Raw genomic sequence first — 19,051 nt, 5'->3', positions numbered from 1 at the left:
TACAAATGGAAAATCAGAAACTCTGGAAGTAGTTTTAAAGAAGTACCGATCCCCTATTGCAATAGGGCATATATGACTGAAGACTGCACTCATGTCGTGAATGTATGAGTTGAAGAGTTGCAGCACTAATTAAATGCAAAACTATGCAGAACTAGAAGGAAAGGAGTGGGGGCCTTATAATACATATTTGATTGGGAACTATGATAGGAGGCATGAATGAGGCTGGAAACTTTGCACTCTCAAATCCCCTGAGTGTTTTCCAGCCAGCAGAAGCAGCTGCTATCCATACCCACTCTTCAGGGAACACCAGCCTTCTTCATAGACACCTTTGAATAACTGCACCTATGTAATCTGCTACATATGGAGATTTACACTCACCATTGCACAGTGTCTTCTGTTCGTTTCTTTCAGTGGACAGGCATAACTAATCATCTTATGTTTATCCCATTCCATCCTGTTTGCAGGGAATACTCAGTCCTTTCGTCAAACTCAAATTTCAGAATAAGATTTTTCTAAAACCAGATACAAAAAAGGAAAAATTAGAGACTTGATTTTGTTGTTGTTGTTGTTGTTTGTTTTATTTTGTTCGGCAGAGGGATGGGTATAAATACAAGGTCTTTGTTGACTGCACTGCTTGAGTTTCGGTTATTTATGTGTTTAGTTTCATAGAATTCATGCAGAAGGTAGCTTTTTCCTCTTGGGCACTCTGAAAATGCCTTCTCCCAGTGACTTATTTCCTGGAAATATTGTCTAGTAGGCTAGCATTTTGGTATTCTGTTCTCTATCTCTCTGAGACATGTTTGTGCCCCCGGCCAGCTTCGTGTGTGTTCTGATGGAGCTGAATTATATCTCAATTCTTTTCAACAGAAAGATTAAATTCCACATGGGGTCCAACCTCTTCAGAATCCTTCTATGGTACAGAAGCACAAATCCCATGTTGTTTTCCGTGTAACACCATTAAACATCCCCCGAATTGTAGCAACCTGCGATTTGACCCTTTAATCACTGTCTTTTTGATTTGTTTTTCCTTACGTTGGGTCAATGTTTCCTTTTCAAAAACCCCTGAAGGTTTCAAGAGCACAAAAGGAGATCTACTTGTCTGTTTCCTTACTCAGACATGGGTTGAATTTAGCTTATTCCAGGTATCAAGGGGTCATCTTCCCTTTGTAATAGTGCTTATAAAAACTTAACACGTATCAGAATCACATGGGGGGCTTATTAAAACACAGATTTCCGGACCCACTCTCAGAGATTCTGATTTAATAAGTGTGTGTTGGGGCCTGGGAATTAGGGCTTCTGACAAGTTCAATGATACTGATGTTTCTGTTTGGGGGTCTCACTTAGAGAATCATTGCTCTAGAATGATGTCTCACTTCAGAATAACATTATTGGAATCCATTCCGCCTGGTAAAAGTGAGTTTCAAAATAAAAAGAGGGCCCCGTCGTCTTAACACAGAGGTGTAGTTCATATCATGTTCAATCTTATTCAAATCTGAACATTGGTCATAGGGGCACTATGATGCTATCAGTGCTCACATGAGGGACACCAGGCATGAGGATGAAACGTCTGATATATTGAAGAGTTTTTATTCTCTGATCATTTGGGGCCTCTTGTTTCTCAGTGAGAGACAGTCTCAAAGTGCTTAAAGTGCTTTTTCAATTCAATAGAAGCTCGTAAAAAGCATATTTGAGGTTAGATGTAGTGGTGATTGTGACACAAGGTGTTGAAAATTCAGCAATGTAATGCCTAGAGCAAGAAAGAAAGGAACATTTGCCTTTTGTTGATGTGGTTGTTTTGAGTGGGAAAAAATGTATAGCGTCAAATAATATATGAGACCAGAGGCTATAGATATATTCAGGATATATAACCATGGGTTTTTGGAAATGGCAGGATGAATAGATCTCTCTCCTTCTCTGTCTCTCAAGAGGTTGAAAGAAATGGGTTAGTCAAGAAAATGTAAATAGGTATTGCTAACATGAGGCTTAAAACGATCTTTACCTGGACAGTTCTTGCTGTAAAACTGTATATTTATGTTTTTTATTCCATGGAATCTGAAGCAAAGAAGGCTTTTTTTTTTCATCTGCAAGTGAGAAAAGATTAGATATACTGGGATATTAATGGAATTTTAAGAATTATGGGCTAGAACAGTGGCTCTCAAACTGCTATAGGCTTAAATAACCTGGAACAGTTAGAAAAATAAAATTCCCAGGCCCAAGATGCACCTCAGATCAATCAAATCTGAATGCCCAAGAATGGGACCCAGACGAGTAATTTTTAAAAAATTAATCTCCCCAGGTGATTCTGCTTCACAGCCAAGTTTAAGAATAACTGGAAGACAACCTTAGCATAACTAACTAAATTTGCAAAAATTAATCTGTGCCAAAGTGAGGAACAACATTTGCATGGGCTATTTTTTCACAGAATTTACTTTCTACCAGTTGGGATATTCATAGTAAAATAAAGAACTTCAAGAGGCAAAAGTATTTATTTAGCAATCCATTCATAAGTAGGAAAGTTAAAGATAAGACTAAAATGATTAGTTCTGGAACTCCTATTTGAATGTCTCTTTCCTTGGTTTTTCTTGAAGTACTTCCTTAAAACAGCTTTTAATCCCTCAATAAAGTGATCTAGTTCTATCAGCCTGGAGTTGGCATCTTTATTTTGGATGTAATCAGCTTTTCAAGAGCTCAAAAGCTGACAAATTTGAAAACACTTAACTGGCCAATCAGTCCCAAGTATCAGTTTCTTATGTAACTCTTTTAAAAGCAGTTTCATTTTTTTTCCTAATGTGTTTTTACAATGAAAAATTATTGCTCAAGAACTAAAAAATGTATTTTTTCTGCAAATCATATCTGTACAGTTTTTTTTCAACCATTTGTAAGTTTTACTTTGTTCTTCTGGTAATGATGAGAAAGTTACAAACATGTTGATAAGTGCTTTTGGAAATAATTGAAGCTGATTAACCCTCAAATACTTTTTCTGCTACTGCAAATCATGGAATGGATCATTTCTTTTATATATTATGTAACAAATATTTATTGAATATCTATAATCTGCACAAGTCCTCATGCCAAGCACTACATATGATATTAAAAATGAGCCAGACACATTGTCTTCTGTTCAGTTTGAGAAAGACGTACAGGAAAATAGTTTTTAAACACATAACTTTGTAGAATGGAAAGCAATTATGTTCTACCTGGCTCTGAGCATTCACCAGTGATAAAAATTGTTTCTGCTGCCCATTTATTGGGAGTAAGACTGGAATTCAGAATGTATATTTAGAAGTAATTATAATTTGAATACTCTCTCGTACAAAAATGTTGATATTTATCTACTTCAGGCAAAATCATCTCCAAATAACTAGGAGCATTATTCCTGGCTCAAAAATTCTGAGTTATTAATCCACTCTTATAAAGACTTATAAAGGTCACAAACCAAAATGCCTTTAAAGATATGAATGGTAAATTGAATGGGGAAAGGACAATAGGGGGTGGTGGGGACCATGGCAACTAAAGCCTTAGAGAATATATATCCCAGTGTCTTCCAATTTTTATAAGTAAGTAATATAAGTACATCCCACAGGAAATTTACTGATTTTTAAAACACGTTATAGCCCAAGAAATGATCATTAAAGGGCCACATTTACTGAGTCCCAGTTAGTAATATTCAGCTTAAAACAAACAGGAAATCTAGCAGGTTATTACAGGCTCTGGGATGATGGTAATTTTATAACTGATCTGTAAATAGGCAACATTTCCCCAGCCTTTGAAGCATCCTAGGCAGTAAGTACTAATTGACTGATCAATTGATTCAATAAATACGTGTTTTCCTGTAATGGAGAAAAAAAATAAACTCCACTTTGTGAACTTTAGTACCAGAGCATCAGTGTGTGCTGGCAGCACACTGATTACTTCCCTTAAAGAAAGAGACACCGACACTGACCTTCTCCTAAACTTTCACTGTCCTTCCTTCATTTTAGGAGGATAGAGAGACATTTTCATAGAAAGGGCTGTGTCAGCTTCCTTAGTAGCCTCAAATATTTACAATAAACAATGAGTCCATTGGTTCCAACTGTCCGTATTTGGGAAAAGTTTCATGTAAACAAAGAATACAGTAAGACTGTTATAACATGATAACAAAAAAAGTTATCTCAAGCAAAGAACCAACCTAAAACTTTATAATGAAACTTCATAGAGTCATTTCTGTAAAAATTAGGACAACAGAAAAAATGCTCACTAATAATATTTAATATTGTCCTGGAAATATTAGCCTGCCAACAACACAATAAAAAAGAAATCAGAGTAGTCCAATCAGAAAAATGATACAAATTTTGAAAATATGCAAAATACCTTATAAAATTTTGAAAGGCAGACTTAAGGAGTCTTTCCCTCTCAGATATTAACATTTGATAAGCACGTTTTATGACTAATCTGCCTCAGGCACTGGCAGAGTGCACACTATGGATATAGTCCCTAGCCCCATGGAGCTTAAAGTGTAAGGTGAACATACGGGAGAAGGGAAATACAAAGTTACAATGCAGTGAGGGTAGGTGATAGGGTAAGATGACCAGAACGCTTCACGAGAGCACGTAGAAAGGACTATGTTAGGGAAAACAACACTGGATTTGATGCAGAAACAAACCAGTGGAACAGAAAGCCCAGAATCAATAAGCATGAACAATTTTAACTCAGGATGAATTGGCATTTTACATTCCCAGAGACAGTGTAGAAAACAGTATAGAGTTTCTTCAGAAAATTAAAGAAAATTACTGGTTAAAGCAGCAGTCCTACTCAGGTATATATCCAGAAGAAATGAAATCAGTATTTTGAAGAGATATCTGCACCCCCATGTTCACTGCAGCATTATTTACATTAGCCAAGGTATAGAAATGAGCTAACTGTCTACAGGATGGATGGATAAAGAAAATATTCTCTCTCTCTCTCTCTATTCTATCTGTATCTTTTACAATTATTTTCAGTACATCTTCATGAAAGAATAAATCATAAAACAGATGAGTACGCTAAATCATAGGAGCAGAATCATCAATTAAGTAGCATGATTTAAGAGACAGAAATGGAAAAGTGGCACTAGTTATGCTGTTTATAACCATAAATAATTTGCAATGTATGTTTTCTAAGTGTTGGTGTTCATCTTCAAGGAACACTGGCATAGAATTTGAGTCTAATATTCAACGGGTCTCTTTTAGTAAGATTATAACCTTTCCAGAATGTGTTACTATTTATTTCAAAAGAATATAAATCAGTTAATGTATTTTGAGTCATGGAAGCCATTGAAAAATTGTTATTAACTGCATCACCAATCATCTCACTTCTAAATAAATTGGTTTTTATAAATGTTTTGTTTCTATTTCTACTTCTTATTAATACAAACTAACTTAAACAGCTCATATAATTTTGAGATCTTACACTTAGAAATGTATTCTTATTTGTTATTTTCTTGTATTACTCAAGAATATACATTAAATAATACATTTATATTATGTACTATCTCAGATAGTAACAATGCATTGATAGTATTTATGACTTCCATGTATAGGGGTCTGATTACATAGGGGTTTTAAATTATAGGGGTTTTAAATTGAAGTGGTGATACACGGTTTTAGAAAATAACAACAAAGTATCCTTTTTCTCTTTTACTTACTAAAGTATTACATAACACTTAGTAAGCCGTATCGTGTGTGTGTGTGTGTGTGTGTGTGTGTGTGTGTGTGTGTGTGTGTGTGTGAACTATAAATAATATTAGCAGCTATTCCAGGAAGTAGAAAATTGTCTTTGCCTCATCTTAGACATCCAGTCTTAGGAGTCTGTCATGTTCAGTGACTGGTCATGTTTGGATGAATTATTCTCCACATAATTTCTGAAACTATTAATTATAAACAACAGGCCAAATTTGAAATTTCTGATTTTAATCTCATCTTCAGCCTCTGTTATTGCTAGATGATACTTTGACTGTACCTGCTCTAGCAGACCTGTTTTAACAAGATCATTTTGTTCACTATGACCTTTCTTTTGAGTATCTTTAAACAAATTTTTAATGCAGTATTTTAATTTTACATTTGTGGCCATGCCTTGTACAAGATACATACAATGTTCATCTGAACTTTGTAAAAAAAATTTAACATACTTTTAAGTGTGTTCAGTAATCTTTCACTTATAATAAACTATTGATTTAACAAATAGCTGCATTTTAGTATATTTACATTTGGAATGTAAAAATCATGTTCTGCAAACTCATTAATGAAATATTAAAACTGTATCTCTGGGATACTAAAATTCCTCATAGGTTATTTAGAGGACTATTAATAGCTTCTTAGTACTAAAAAATTTTTTAAACTTTTGGGTGATTTGGTATCATTTTATAGTTATTTTTAGCTAATTGATCTCATAATGATTTATACCACAGAATTTAACCTATTTGGCTTTTTGAATATCAATATGAAAATTACAAACATATTTGATAGCTATTAATCCATTAATCCCATTTTTGACTATTAGGAGCCTCTTCATGTTGGCTTCTGAGTCCTAGTGACATGACCACAGTGATCTTCCATAACTTCTTTGGCATCTTGTTTGTCAGATCTTGTATAATTCCTACATATTTTTATACAATTCCTGCTCCAGACCAGATGTTAGCATTGTCCCGAGAAGCCTTTGTTTCTTTAATAAGAGAAAAAGACAGATATAGTTTCTGTTTTCACATACTGGTCTAGTAGAGTGAAAAACCATACATTAGGAAATCACAATTTAGCTGTATGCTAAATTCTATGCATTATAAAGGAAGTGCTTAATGCAAAAGAGGCACCAGATAAATAAGATGAATTTATTGAGGCTATTGCAATAGGGAGAGTGTGAATGACTGAGGAACAACTTAAAAGGAAGGGAGTGTGAGGCTTTATAGAGGCAAGTAAACAAGAAAATCATTAACAAAGGGTGGCTGTAGGACTCATCTGGGAATATGCCAGAGCATGTTCTTTGCAGAGAGACACTTCTCTGAAATGTAAAGAATTGGGGGATTTCTCAACCATCTCTGCTTTCTGTAATTATAGAGTTCAAGTGAAGTTCCAAATTGTCCATAATATGACAATGCAAAATACAGCGACTGATTTAATCTATATTTAGAAGTTAAGAAAAGCTCTTCAGAGGCACAACGTGAAATTTTAAGAGTTGGTACTAAATAACTCAATGAAGAAGGTGGAGGGAGGAAAACTTCTCAAATTCTGGAGGCTACAGGTCATGAAGAGTTCGACAAATTACAGTTTAGTACAGCTAACGATTGCTGGAGGTGGGAAGGATGAGGTAGATGATCCTGGAGAGGTAAGCAGCAATGAGGATGCTTAGGGGTTTGGGGGGGTGCATTTTAAGGAAAATAAAATTCATTCGTGAGGCAGTAAGTTGTTTCTTAAAAATTTAGAAAAATCAAATGATTAGATATGTGGTTCAGAAAGATCATCCCCCCACACTACTTTCTGGGAAAAGCAGTTCACAGGGCCAGCTGAATTTTTCCAGGGAAAACCCAATATTTAATTAGACTTTCAGGCATTACCAGAGTGTGTGGATTTCACACTTTGAGTTGACAATTGAGATGGTTTTGTCTGATATGACTATACTCTACTTGCTATGCAATAGCAATATTGATTAAAGATGTTCCTGTGCACATTTCAGCTAGCCATCTTCCCCAGTTCTTACAGAGCAATGCTAATGACTTCATATCCATGTATCTCAATGTCAGTGACTTCACTGTGACGGAGGATCTAAAGTCTTGCTACAAACATGTGTGGACCCTCTCCTGATCTACCCAGGTTGGGGATTTGTCCAATTTCATCAGGATCTGGGATAAAAATCTAACTGGAGTGAACTCTGATACAACCACAATATGATGGTGGAGTTTTCCTTGGATTCATATTTGGAGACATGTTGGTTACTGCCAACCAGCCCACTCAGGTGGTTGTGCAAATGAAGGACATACCAGCTCACTGCTCAGGCTCTTGTTCTTTCCAATACCTTGAAGGGTCAACTCCTGAAGTCTATTTTGTGCAGTATCCCCTTGATGGTGACATTGACCTATACTCCTAAAACTAGTTTCTCTGGTGACTCTTATACCTTGAAAGTTACAGTTAACAAAAGAGGTTGCAAAGTTATTTTCTCAAACCAAACAAAATGTGATCTGTCAGATCTGTCACTGGCTGGACTGTACTGGACCTCGATGTTGGTGAGACTCTCTGGTCTTGCCATCAGTGCCAGTGGAGAAGGCTTCTTCCTTAACATGGAATCCAGACTGGATGCTATGGAGCCTCTCAAATCTGCATAAACTGGTAATCTGGGGAAGACCTCAGATTGCATCTGACCCACTGAAGCTAGCAATCTTGCTGATATGCAGGGATCTAGTCTTGCTGTGTAATAAATTCCATATTAGGAAGGAAGGAAGGAAGGAAGGAAGGAAGGAAGGAAGGAAGGAAGGAAGGAAGGAAGGAAGGAAGGAAGGAAGGATGGATCATTCCAGTGGCAAGATGAGAAAAGAACTGAATGCCTAAAATTAGAGACTCAGACCAAGAGAGAAAGTTGTTGCACATCCGCGTGAGAAATGATGATGGTGAACATAAGAAACAGACTTCATGACTGATATAGGCTTAATTTTGAATTTGTTGGATCTGAATGCCTCAGATATTCACATGAAGAAATTTAGTAAGTAACTGAGTACAAACGTTTGAACCCAAGAAGAGAAATCTAGACTGGATATAAAGATTTAGTCATCTTCAGTGTGTAGAAGGCTGTGTCTTCCCTCATTTTCACTCTCTCTCTCTCTCACACACACACACACACATCTACAACCTTCTCCAGCACTTCTCACCTACTCACCTAATCAAGACTCATTAGGAAAAACCTCCTACAGCTTCTTTCTCATTTGGAGTTCAAATCCAAAAGATGATCCAAAAGATAATAAAAACTAATATAACTTGTCTCTTTATTATAAGGACTCATTTAATATTGATGATCATATAACATATTATAATATTATAACCAGGTGCTTATGCCATGTTACCATGGTCTTGAAACTGTGCAAAAAAGAAAAAAAAATGTTGTAGGATTTTATTTTCATCTTTGCTTTTCCTGGTTATCTTCTAGGTACTGAGATTTTTAGTTTGTTTACTTCTTATGCAGCAGAAAATTTGATTTTAGTCTTATGTGCTTATAAATTCATTTAATCTTTTTCTCATACTTGAACTGCATAAACCCTAAAAGAAGCTATTTCCATTATTTAAAAATAATAAAGATTTAGTTTTAAATGGTACTCTAGGACTCTGGGAGGAAATTCCTGGAATAAATGAACCAGAGTTCAAAGAAAGGCACACAGGATGATAGCAAGAAAAGGATGGACAAAGGTGAGAGAAAGGTGGGGAAAGTAAGAAAACCAAAAGCACTAAGACATTTTTCTTTCTGCTCTTCAATGTAGGCTGCTGTCACAAAGGAAGACATGGGTTTTGTTGGCAAAAAGGAAAGAGACTGTGGATATGAACTTCCTTCCTCCCTCAAAAAAGGAAGGAGAAAATTGTAATTTCCAGTAGGTCTAGCTGAATAGTAGGCTGGGAGAATTTAAGAAGGATAAAAGTTAAGTGAAGGAGAGAATAAGAATATATGTGTCTGCAATGTGAGGAGAGAGCATCAAAAGAAGACATACCTTCATGTAATGACCATCTAGGTCAAGAAATAGAACACTACCAAAACCCTACACACCCACCATGTGCCCCTTCTCAGCTGCAATGTCCTCGTTTGCCCGAAGAATTGTTATTCTGAATGTTATAATGATTTCCTTGCTTTTCTTTGCAGTTTTAGTATCTTCATAGACATTTTTAGAAAATATGATTTAGTTTTGTCAGTTTTTTTATATATTTTTTACAAATTGAAACATACTGTATTTATTTTCAGATCTTGCTTCCTTAACATTACATTTTTGAAATGCATCCAGGTTACTTGAATGTAACCATGGTTTGCTCCTTTCCACTGCTACTTATCCATTCTATAGCTGAAAACATTGGGTTGTTTATTGGATCAACTTTTGATTAAAAGTTCTGTATATATTTTTACGTGTAGACATTAAAAATACTTAAAAATCTCAGTAATTCCAGAACATCCAGGTAGGTAACAATGACTGTACCCTTTTGATTCAGATAAGAACAAAATGAGAAGGATAATCTAAGAAACTTGATTAACACCCTCCAAGTTGCCCAAAGCATTAAATTTAATGGTTACAAATCAGTATGTCTCTGACCTCATTACTGCTGGTGTTTGAAGGGGCCTAAATAACCCTTCTTCCTCGCTCTTGAATTCTGAAGCAACTGAGAAGCAGCATGGGAGCCCCAAATATGTTTTCATTACAGGTACAGCTGAAGAAATTGGCTTTTAAATATATAGAAACAAGAAGTTTCTTAATACTGAACCCCAGAATTAAGAATTACTCAGCCTGACAAGAGCAGCGCCAGTAAACCATGGGCCTCCTCGTGTGGGGACTTGTCTTTGTAAAACCTTTTGTGTGGGGAACAGATCTGAGTGTCTGACATCTGAGGGAGATCGATTACAAACGGGAAGAAAAGAGGAGGCTGGGCTCCCTTTCTTTGCTTAATTCTTCATCTCCCTCACCAAGAGAATTCGCTCTCTTCCACCCACTCTCCCACTCCCCCCACCCCATCCCTCCCCATTCCCTCCAAACCCCTATGCAGGGTGAGGAGAGAGGTAAAGAATGACCAAATATGTTACATCAACTGATGCCACCTCACACAGAAATATAGAACAAGGGGAAAGGACATTTCTCCTCCTCAAAACTCCACAGGAAGGAGCCCCTAAGATTATTGTGCAACAAATCTGAGAGGAATAGCTGAAGGAATAATAATTCACATCTGTTTTTCTATTGTCTTAGTCACCTCAGAGAATCCATATTTTTATTCCCCGTGCAGAAGTTTTCCTGGTCTCCCAGATGAATAAACAACAGACACTTAGCCGACTTAGCCCAGTAGTTCTTCAGACATTCTTTGGACATGCCTGAACACTACAGTGCACACATCTTCACCTCAAGCTGGGTGCTCTGACAATCTGAGAATTTATAGAGCAAACACACCTTCCTGGCTCTGTTTTGTCTCATGCTTTTCATTCAGTTTGATGTATCCTCTCCTGAGTTAAAGATTTCTAAATCCTACTGGTTCTTCCATACGAATCCCAATTACAATTCCCTCTGAGAATTCTTTTGATCACATAACTGGAGATCTTAGAAAATAGAAACTCAGGGTCATCTAGTTCAGACACATTTTCAACATTTGAAGTTTCCTTATGATAATATGACCAAATAGTTATCCCGTTTTATTTCAAAACAATTTCCTTCTTCTTGAAGAAGTCCATTCCTCTTATGGATGGTTTTAGAAAGTATGTTTATTTTGAGTTAAAGTTTGTGCTGTGATCTGAGTATTTGTGTCCCCTGCAGAAGTCATGTGTTGAAATCCTAATGCCCAATGTGATGGCATTAGGAGGTGAGGGCTTTGGGAGGTGCTTAGGTCATGAAGATAGAGATTCCATGAGGGGGATCAATGTTCCTATAAAAAAAAAAAACCCACAGAACTCCCTTCCACTATGAGAGGCTGCAATGAGAAGTCTGCAGCCTGGAAGAGGGCCCTCACCCATCCATGCTGGCATGCTGATCTCGGACTTTTAGCCTTCTGAATTGTGAGAAATAAATGTCTGTTGTTTATAAACTACCTAGTCTATGATATTTCATAATAGCAGCCCAAATGGACTAAAACAATATGACTTCCTATGATTTATCTATCATAGTTCTAACCGTCTTTGTAGTTGTCGAGAACAAGTCTACTGCGACTTCCAAATGACATTTCCTCAAATGTTTAAATGTAGTTACCATAGCCCCTTTTATGAATTATATATTCTCAGTTCTTTTCATTTTGCACCATTTGATTTTTTAAATTTATATAACAATTCTAATTTCTCTTATCTAAATGTGCTACTCTTCCTTTATAACTGAATGTGATTCCTGGGACTAAAGTATAGTGTAAACACTCTGGTTATGAGTTGACAAGTGCAAGGTTCTTCTTTTGAACTTCTGTAACATTTCTCCTGCACCTGTAGTAATACTTACTAAGGTCTGAATTATCTCTCCAACTATTCTTTCTATTTTCAACTTTGTATCATCTTAAATAATAATGCATTTAAAAAAAATAATGCATTTAAAAAAAATCAGTGCTCCCAGTCAGAATGGCCATCATTAATATATCTACATTTAAATGCTAGTGGAGGTGTGGAGAAAAGGGAACCCTCCTACACTGTTGGTAGGAATGTAGTTTGGTGCAGCCACTATGGAAAACAGCATGGAGATTCCTTTAAAAACTAGAGATAGACTTACCATATGATCCCAGAAATCCCACTCCTGGGCATATATCCAGAGAAAACTCTATTCCAAAAAAATACATGCACCCCAATGTTCATAGCAACACTATTTACTAAGTGAAGTAAGTCAAATAGAGAAAGACAGTATGATATCACTTATCTTCGGAAATTAAAATATGATACAAATTATCTCGTTTACAAAACAGAAACAGACCTTATAAACATAGAAAACAAACTTACGGTTACTAAAGAGGAAAGGGACAGGAGGGATAAATTAGGACTATGGGATTAGCAGATATAACTACCATATATAAAATAGGTAAACAACAGTGTCCCACTGTATAGCACAAGAAGCTACACTCAATATCTTATAATAAACCATAATGGAAAAAGAATGTGAAAAAAAATATCTGAATCACTTTGCTGTACATCAGAAATGAACACAATATTGTAAATCAGCTATACTTCAATAAAAAACAAAAATAAAAATTGGTGCTCAAAAAATATCAGGAAAAATGTTTGGTAGGGTATATAAAAAACAGTCCCTAAAGATATCCATGACCTAATCCCTAGAACTCATGAAATGTTACCTTATATTGCAAAAGAGACTCAATAGATGTGGTTAAGTTAAGCATCTTGAAATGAGGAGATTATTCTGGATTATCTGGGCAGGCCCAGAAAAATGACAAAAGAAAGAAGGCAGTATGAAAGTGGAGGCAGAGGCAGGAGTTCCTAAGGACCACAAGCCAAGGAATGCAGGCAGCCTGCAGAAACTAGAAAAGCCAAGAAAATGGTTTCTCCTCTGAAGAAACACAGCCCTGTGATCCAGTTTGGATTTCTGACCTTCAGAATTATAAAATAATAAATCTGTGTTGTCTTAAAGAACTAAATTTGTGGCAATTTATTGTAATAATAATAGGAAACTAATACAGAATGGAATGATAAATAATTGACTTAAATATACCAAGCTGAATATTATTTCAAAATAATACTTTAAGAATGCCTTCTGTGGGTTAATAAAATACAGTTTTATTTTAGTTAAGATGACCTCTAGAATAAACTCTTTTTATTTGTGTATATAATTTTGTTTATGTAACACTTAACTGGAAACCAAGACTTTAAAATATCAAAGATTATTTAAATGTCCCCTTAAGTGGCATATTCTTTTCTTTTTTTAGAGGACCATTTTACTGGGAATATTTTCATTTTGTGGCAAGAAATATGATGAATAGAGCTGAAACTCTAGGGTCCATCATTCTGACCTGTTCATTGAAAAATAACTGCAACCAAACTGAAACTAAAATCATCAAGGTTTTATCTTTAAAATAACCACAATAACAGATTATTATAATTCCAGCAACCTCTTCACTAATTACTTTCTCTGGAGATACAGACAGAAAGTGGTGTGTGATGTTCTCAAAACTCATCAAGTTGCTCCTGGAGTAATAACTTCTCATTTGTAGTCTGAGTGCTTCGTTCAGAGCACTATTTGTTAAATCTAACACAAGGGTATGAAGTAAGTCTAACAGCTTTCTACAAGCAGCTGAAAGATAAAGGGAAACTTCATTCACCAACAGTCTTTCATGAAACCAAAGTCTACAAAATATCTTTAATTTGCTCATATTCATACTTGAATTACAATGGAAAATTGATTAAGATTTTATTTCCTAATTTATTATTTGCATTCTTGCCACATTATTCAATCAGTTTCTTACTGTAGGAGACAATATTAATGAAATATTTTTATAGTAATACAAGGAATCAATTTCAAAACATGTAATATGTAAACAGTGAAAGGCAAGAATTTACCAGTGATTACCAATGCACATGTTAGTACCTGGTTATGCTTTAACTTCACAATCAGTTCCAGACTTTTACCGTATATGAAACAGAAAGGGAAAATACAGAAATTATCTGGGTGTTCCATAACTTGTCAACGTTTCAACTGCTCAAAGGTAATATAAAAAATTATGTTTATGATTCATAAATCAAAACATACTTTCAATTCTTTTCCTTGAATTTCTATTTCTTATTGAAGTAAAGTTGATTTACATGTTAGTTTCAGGTGTACAGGAAAGTGATTCAGTTATATATATACATACATTTTTTTTTTAGATTCTTTTCCATTATATGTTGTTATAAGAAATTGAATATAGTTCTTTGTGCTATACAGTAGGTCCTTGTTGTTTATCTATTTTATATATAGTAATATGTATCTGTTAATACCAAACTCCTAATTTATCCCTCCTCACCCTTTCCCCCTTGGTAACCATAGTTTGTTTTCTATGTCCATGAATCTATTTTTGGTTTGTAAATAAGATTTGTAGTATCTTTTTTTAGATTCCACATACAAGTGATATCACATGATGTTTATCTTTCTCTGTCTGACTTATTTCACTTAACATAATAATCTCCAGGTCCATCCATGTTGCTGCAAATGGCATTATGTCATTCTTTTTTATGGCTGAGTAGTATTCCATTGTATGTATATATACCACATCTTCTTTATCCATTCATCTGTTGATGGACATTTAGGTTGTTTCCATGTCTTGACTATTGTAATTAGTGTTGCTATGAAGACTGGGGTGCAAGTATCTTTTTGGAATAGAGTTTTCTCTGGTATATGCCCAGGAGTGGGGTTGCTGGATCATATGGTGACTCTATTTTTAATATTTTAAGGAACCTCCACACTGTCCTCTATAGTGGCTGCACCAATTTATATTCCCATCAACAGTGTAGGAGAGTTCCTTTATTCCCAGTTCTTAAAAGATTTCTAGTGTGGTTTATACTTTCTGACTTAAATGGATCAAGTTCACATGAGAAATCTTTGTACCAAATATAGTGGAGTAATGTTAAAGACTGGATCTACACAATGGGCCATATGATCACATCTAAATAATAAGTGAGGAAAATTTTAGACAAGTAGAAGGCAGTATTTAATTTAATTTGAAATATTCAGACATCTTAAATTACTGAAATCTTCAGTCAAAGAAATGTGAGTTTAATCATTTCCTTATCTGTGTGAGTTTGGGCAAATTACTTAGCCCTGTGGCTATTATTTAATCATTTGTAATATACAGAGTAAAAACATATACTTCATCTTGTATGATGTCTAGATTAAACATGGACACCATAAGATCAGGCTTTTTGTCTGTGTTGTTCATGTATCTACAGAGGCTAGCTCAGTCCAAATAGTAATTTTCATTTTAATAGTGTTGTACAAATAAATGCCTAGCATACAGATCTTAATAAATGTGGATGCTAATATTAGGTATATGAATTAACTTCTCTACTTCATTAAGTTGTATTCTGTACTCAGAGGTGTCAGATATCAGTGAAAACTGTGATATTTTCTCCCATTTTAGTATTGCTTTGCATGTGATTATGAGAATGTGTATGTGGTAATATGTATTAATTAAAGTAGCACAAGGTGTTGTAATCTATTAGCTTCAAAATCTCAGAGATTGAACACAATGAAAATTCTATTTGTTCTCTTGTAAAGTCCAATCAGTGTGTGGGGTTTTGGGGGAGTCTGGGAGATGGTAGAAGAATGCTGTCCTTCATAGTCATCAAGGTTCTTCCCCCTCTGTGAGTCAGCCCTTTCATATAACCACACAGTCATCTCCATTTGCCTAGTGATTGGAGAAGTGAGATATATCCATTCCATCCATTTTCCACGTTCATAATTTAAACTAAGGTGACAACAAATCCCAAGAGAAGACAGGAAAAGGATCATGCCTCTGTTCTAGAAGGAAGAGGAGCCAGGTTTGGTGAACAACTTGAACAACCAGCTGTTCTCTATCACAGTATTCCCTTGGGGTCACCAATCATCCATTCATTTCTCCTTCTATACATAATGACACAAAATGCACTCCTTATTAAGTAAAACAAACTAAAACCTCATCCAGTCACGTATCAAGCCAAAGTCCAAGATCTCTGGAAGAAATGCCGTTCTTTCTATTAGGCCATGAGATCTGGATGCACATCTTTAAGGTCTAATGATTTGTTAACTCAAAGATATGTTGTCTTTCTCCCCAGCGCCTGATATGGAGTGATGGAACAGAAATAGGAAAATTGCAATAAAAACTTGCACTTGGGAAGGAGATTGAAGGGGAAAACCAAAACAGACACTGGTTCCTATCAGTTCTGATATTCTGCTCAGCAGGCATTTGGCCGATTCTCTTCCCCGGGACTAATGGATGTTCCTTAATTACACTTCATATTTATCTCTGAGATTCTCTTCCTTGCCTATTATCTTCCATGAACATATCACCAACCTTCCTGAGAGTACTCCAGGATTCACAGCTGACTTCCTATTTAAATAGTTTTGGGGGATTGAGAGTTATATTTACTTTCAAACAATCCAAGATGTTTTATCTGAGTTTGTGTGTGTGCTATGGTCTGGATGTTTGTGTTACCCCAAATTCGTAAGTTGAAATCTTAATGCCCAATGTGATAGTATTAGGAGATAGAGACTTCGGAAGGTGCTTAAGTCACGAGAGTGGGGTCCTAATGATGAGATTAGTGCTTTTATAAAAGAGACCTCCCGAAGAACTCCTTAGTGTCTTCTGCCATGTGGGGCTACAATAAGAATTCTGCAACCTGGAAAAGGGCCCTCACCAGAGCTGTGAGAAGTAAATTTCTGTTGTTTATAAACTACCCATTCTGTGGTACTTTGTCATAGCAGCCCACATGAGTTAAGATGGAAAACTGGTACTGAGAAGTGGGAGTGCTACTGTAAGTAACACCTGTCCTGGTGTGTCTGGAAGGGAGATCCCCTTCACCCCAGCAGGTCTTCAGGTTTTAGACTTGCTTGGGACCTATTACCCCTTTCTTCTTCTCTATTTCTCCCATTTGGAAGGGGAGTGTTTGTCCTATGTATTGTATTTTGCAAGCACATAACATGTTGGATTTCACAGATTCACATCTGGAGATTAATTTGCCTCAGGATGAAACGTCTACCCATATTTAATTTAGATGATATTTAGATGAGACTTCAGACTAAGACTATTCAGTTGGTGGTGGAAAAAGTCAGATTTTTGAGGTTGTTGAGATGGAATGAATGTATTCTGCATGTAATAAGGATATGAATTTTGGTCAGGGACAGGAGCAGAATGCTATGGTCTGAATGTTTATGTCTCCCTAAACTTCATATGTTGAAATCCTAATGGGAGGTGCATAGGTCATAAGGATGGAGTCCTAATTAGTGCTCTTATAAAAGAGACCCCACAGAATTCCCTAGCTCTTTCCATCACGTTACAGTGCAACAAGAATTCTGCCACTCAGAAGAGGGCCCCTCACCCAGCTAAATGCTGGCACTCTGATTTTGGACTTCCAGCCTTTGGGACTATGAGAAATAAACTTCTATCATTTATAAACTGCCCAGTCTGTGGTATTTTGTTATAGCAGCCTAAATGGACCAAGACAGTTTGTGTGCATGTTTGTGTATGTGTGTGTACTTGTGCAGAATACTACATTTTCTCGACCATTTACTTTAGCTTCTGATCTATTGCAATGCATTTCCATGTGACAGTAATCATACCCACTTTTCTTTGACATGATTATCTTTGCTTTATTTCTTTGATCCTTACTTGGACGTGTCTCTTTATTTAACAGGTTAATTTGAGGTCATCTGGAATAGTACTTGAGGGGAATGTAGTACCCTTAAGCTGATCTTTGATTTATTGCAGTATTCTTTGTTCAGCTGAACAGTCTTACTGTGACATTGTGGCTCAAATCTTTTTCATCTTATATTTTTATTACTTAGGTTCCTCATATCGGTTGGCTTTTTCAAGCCTACAAGACCATATGTTCTCTCAACTCTTGCTAATATCTTTGTTCTCCAAAAATGAGGCAATTTTGACTTAAGCTTATCCCTTTCACAAAATATATTGTTAAAATTAGAAAGTAAAGGCCATATGTATCACCCTTTAACTATTTCCAACCTGTCTCTCTAGAGCCACAGGGTCGTCAATATGCTAGGTTTAGCCAGCTAAATGTTTGGCATTGCCTAATGTGGGTCTCTCTCTTGACAATTTTCAGCAGTTTCTTTATGACTTAAATTTATAAATCTGTAGTAGTCAAGGTAGTACAGTATTATATAAGATAACTCCAAAATCTCAGTGACAACACAACAAAAGTTTATTTCTTGTTCATATGAAATCTAATCAGCAGGAAGGGGTGTGAACAGTGCTCCACTCAGAGACTTTGGCTCCTTTCCTATTGTGAGGCTACCACCTCTGTATTTTTGGAGTCCTCCGTAGCCATAAAGATGGGAGGAGAGAAATGGGAGGATCTTGAAGGAGGTTATCAAGGGACAACCTGGAGATACTTTCACTACTGGCTCCCACATTCCAATGGTCAAAGACCACCCAGATACACCCAACTGCAAAGTAAGTGGGGAATTTGGTCCAGATGTGTGCACAAAAGAAAATAGAAAGGATTGGAGAGGGGAGGGTAATATGTCAGTGTGCGCTTAGCACGCATGAGGTCTTGAGTTCAATCCCTAGTACCTCCGTTAAGAATAAATAAATAAGTAAATAAATAAATAAAGCTAATTACCTTCCCCTCCAAAATTAAAAAAAAAAAAAAAAGAAAGGATTGATGAACAATCAGCTATTCTCTGCTACCACAGTGTATATATAAC

General features: G+C 35.9%; 1 long non-coding RNA gene across 1 annotated transcript in view; it reads right to left on the bottom strand.

Moving 5' to 3' along the window:
• Positions 1-384: 384 nt before the first annotated feature.
• The window catches only part of LOC116664261, a 299,718-nt gene continuing 281,051 nt past the window's right edge, over positions 385-19,051 (bottom strand). The window contains exon 3 of the long non-coding RNA XR_004320682.1: positions 385-512. This is a non-coding gene — a long non-coding RNA (uncharacterized LOC116664261). The remainder of the gene's footprint in view (positions 513-19,051) is intronic.

Source organism: Camelus ferus, chromosome 6 (assembly GCF_009834535.1).
Source record: "Camelus ferus isolate YT-003-E chromosome 6, BCGSAC_Cfer_1.0, whole genome shotgun sequence".
NCBI classification, from domain to species: Eukaryota; Metazoa; Chordata; class Mammalia; order Artiodactyla; family Camelidae; genus Camelus; species Camelus ferus.
Note: the sequence above shows the minus strand (reverse complement) of the source record. Positions and strands in the feature narration are given on the sequence as shown.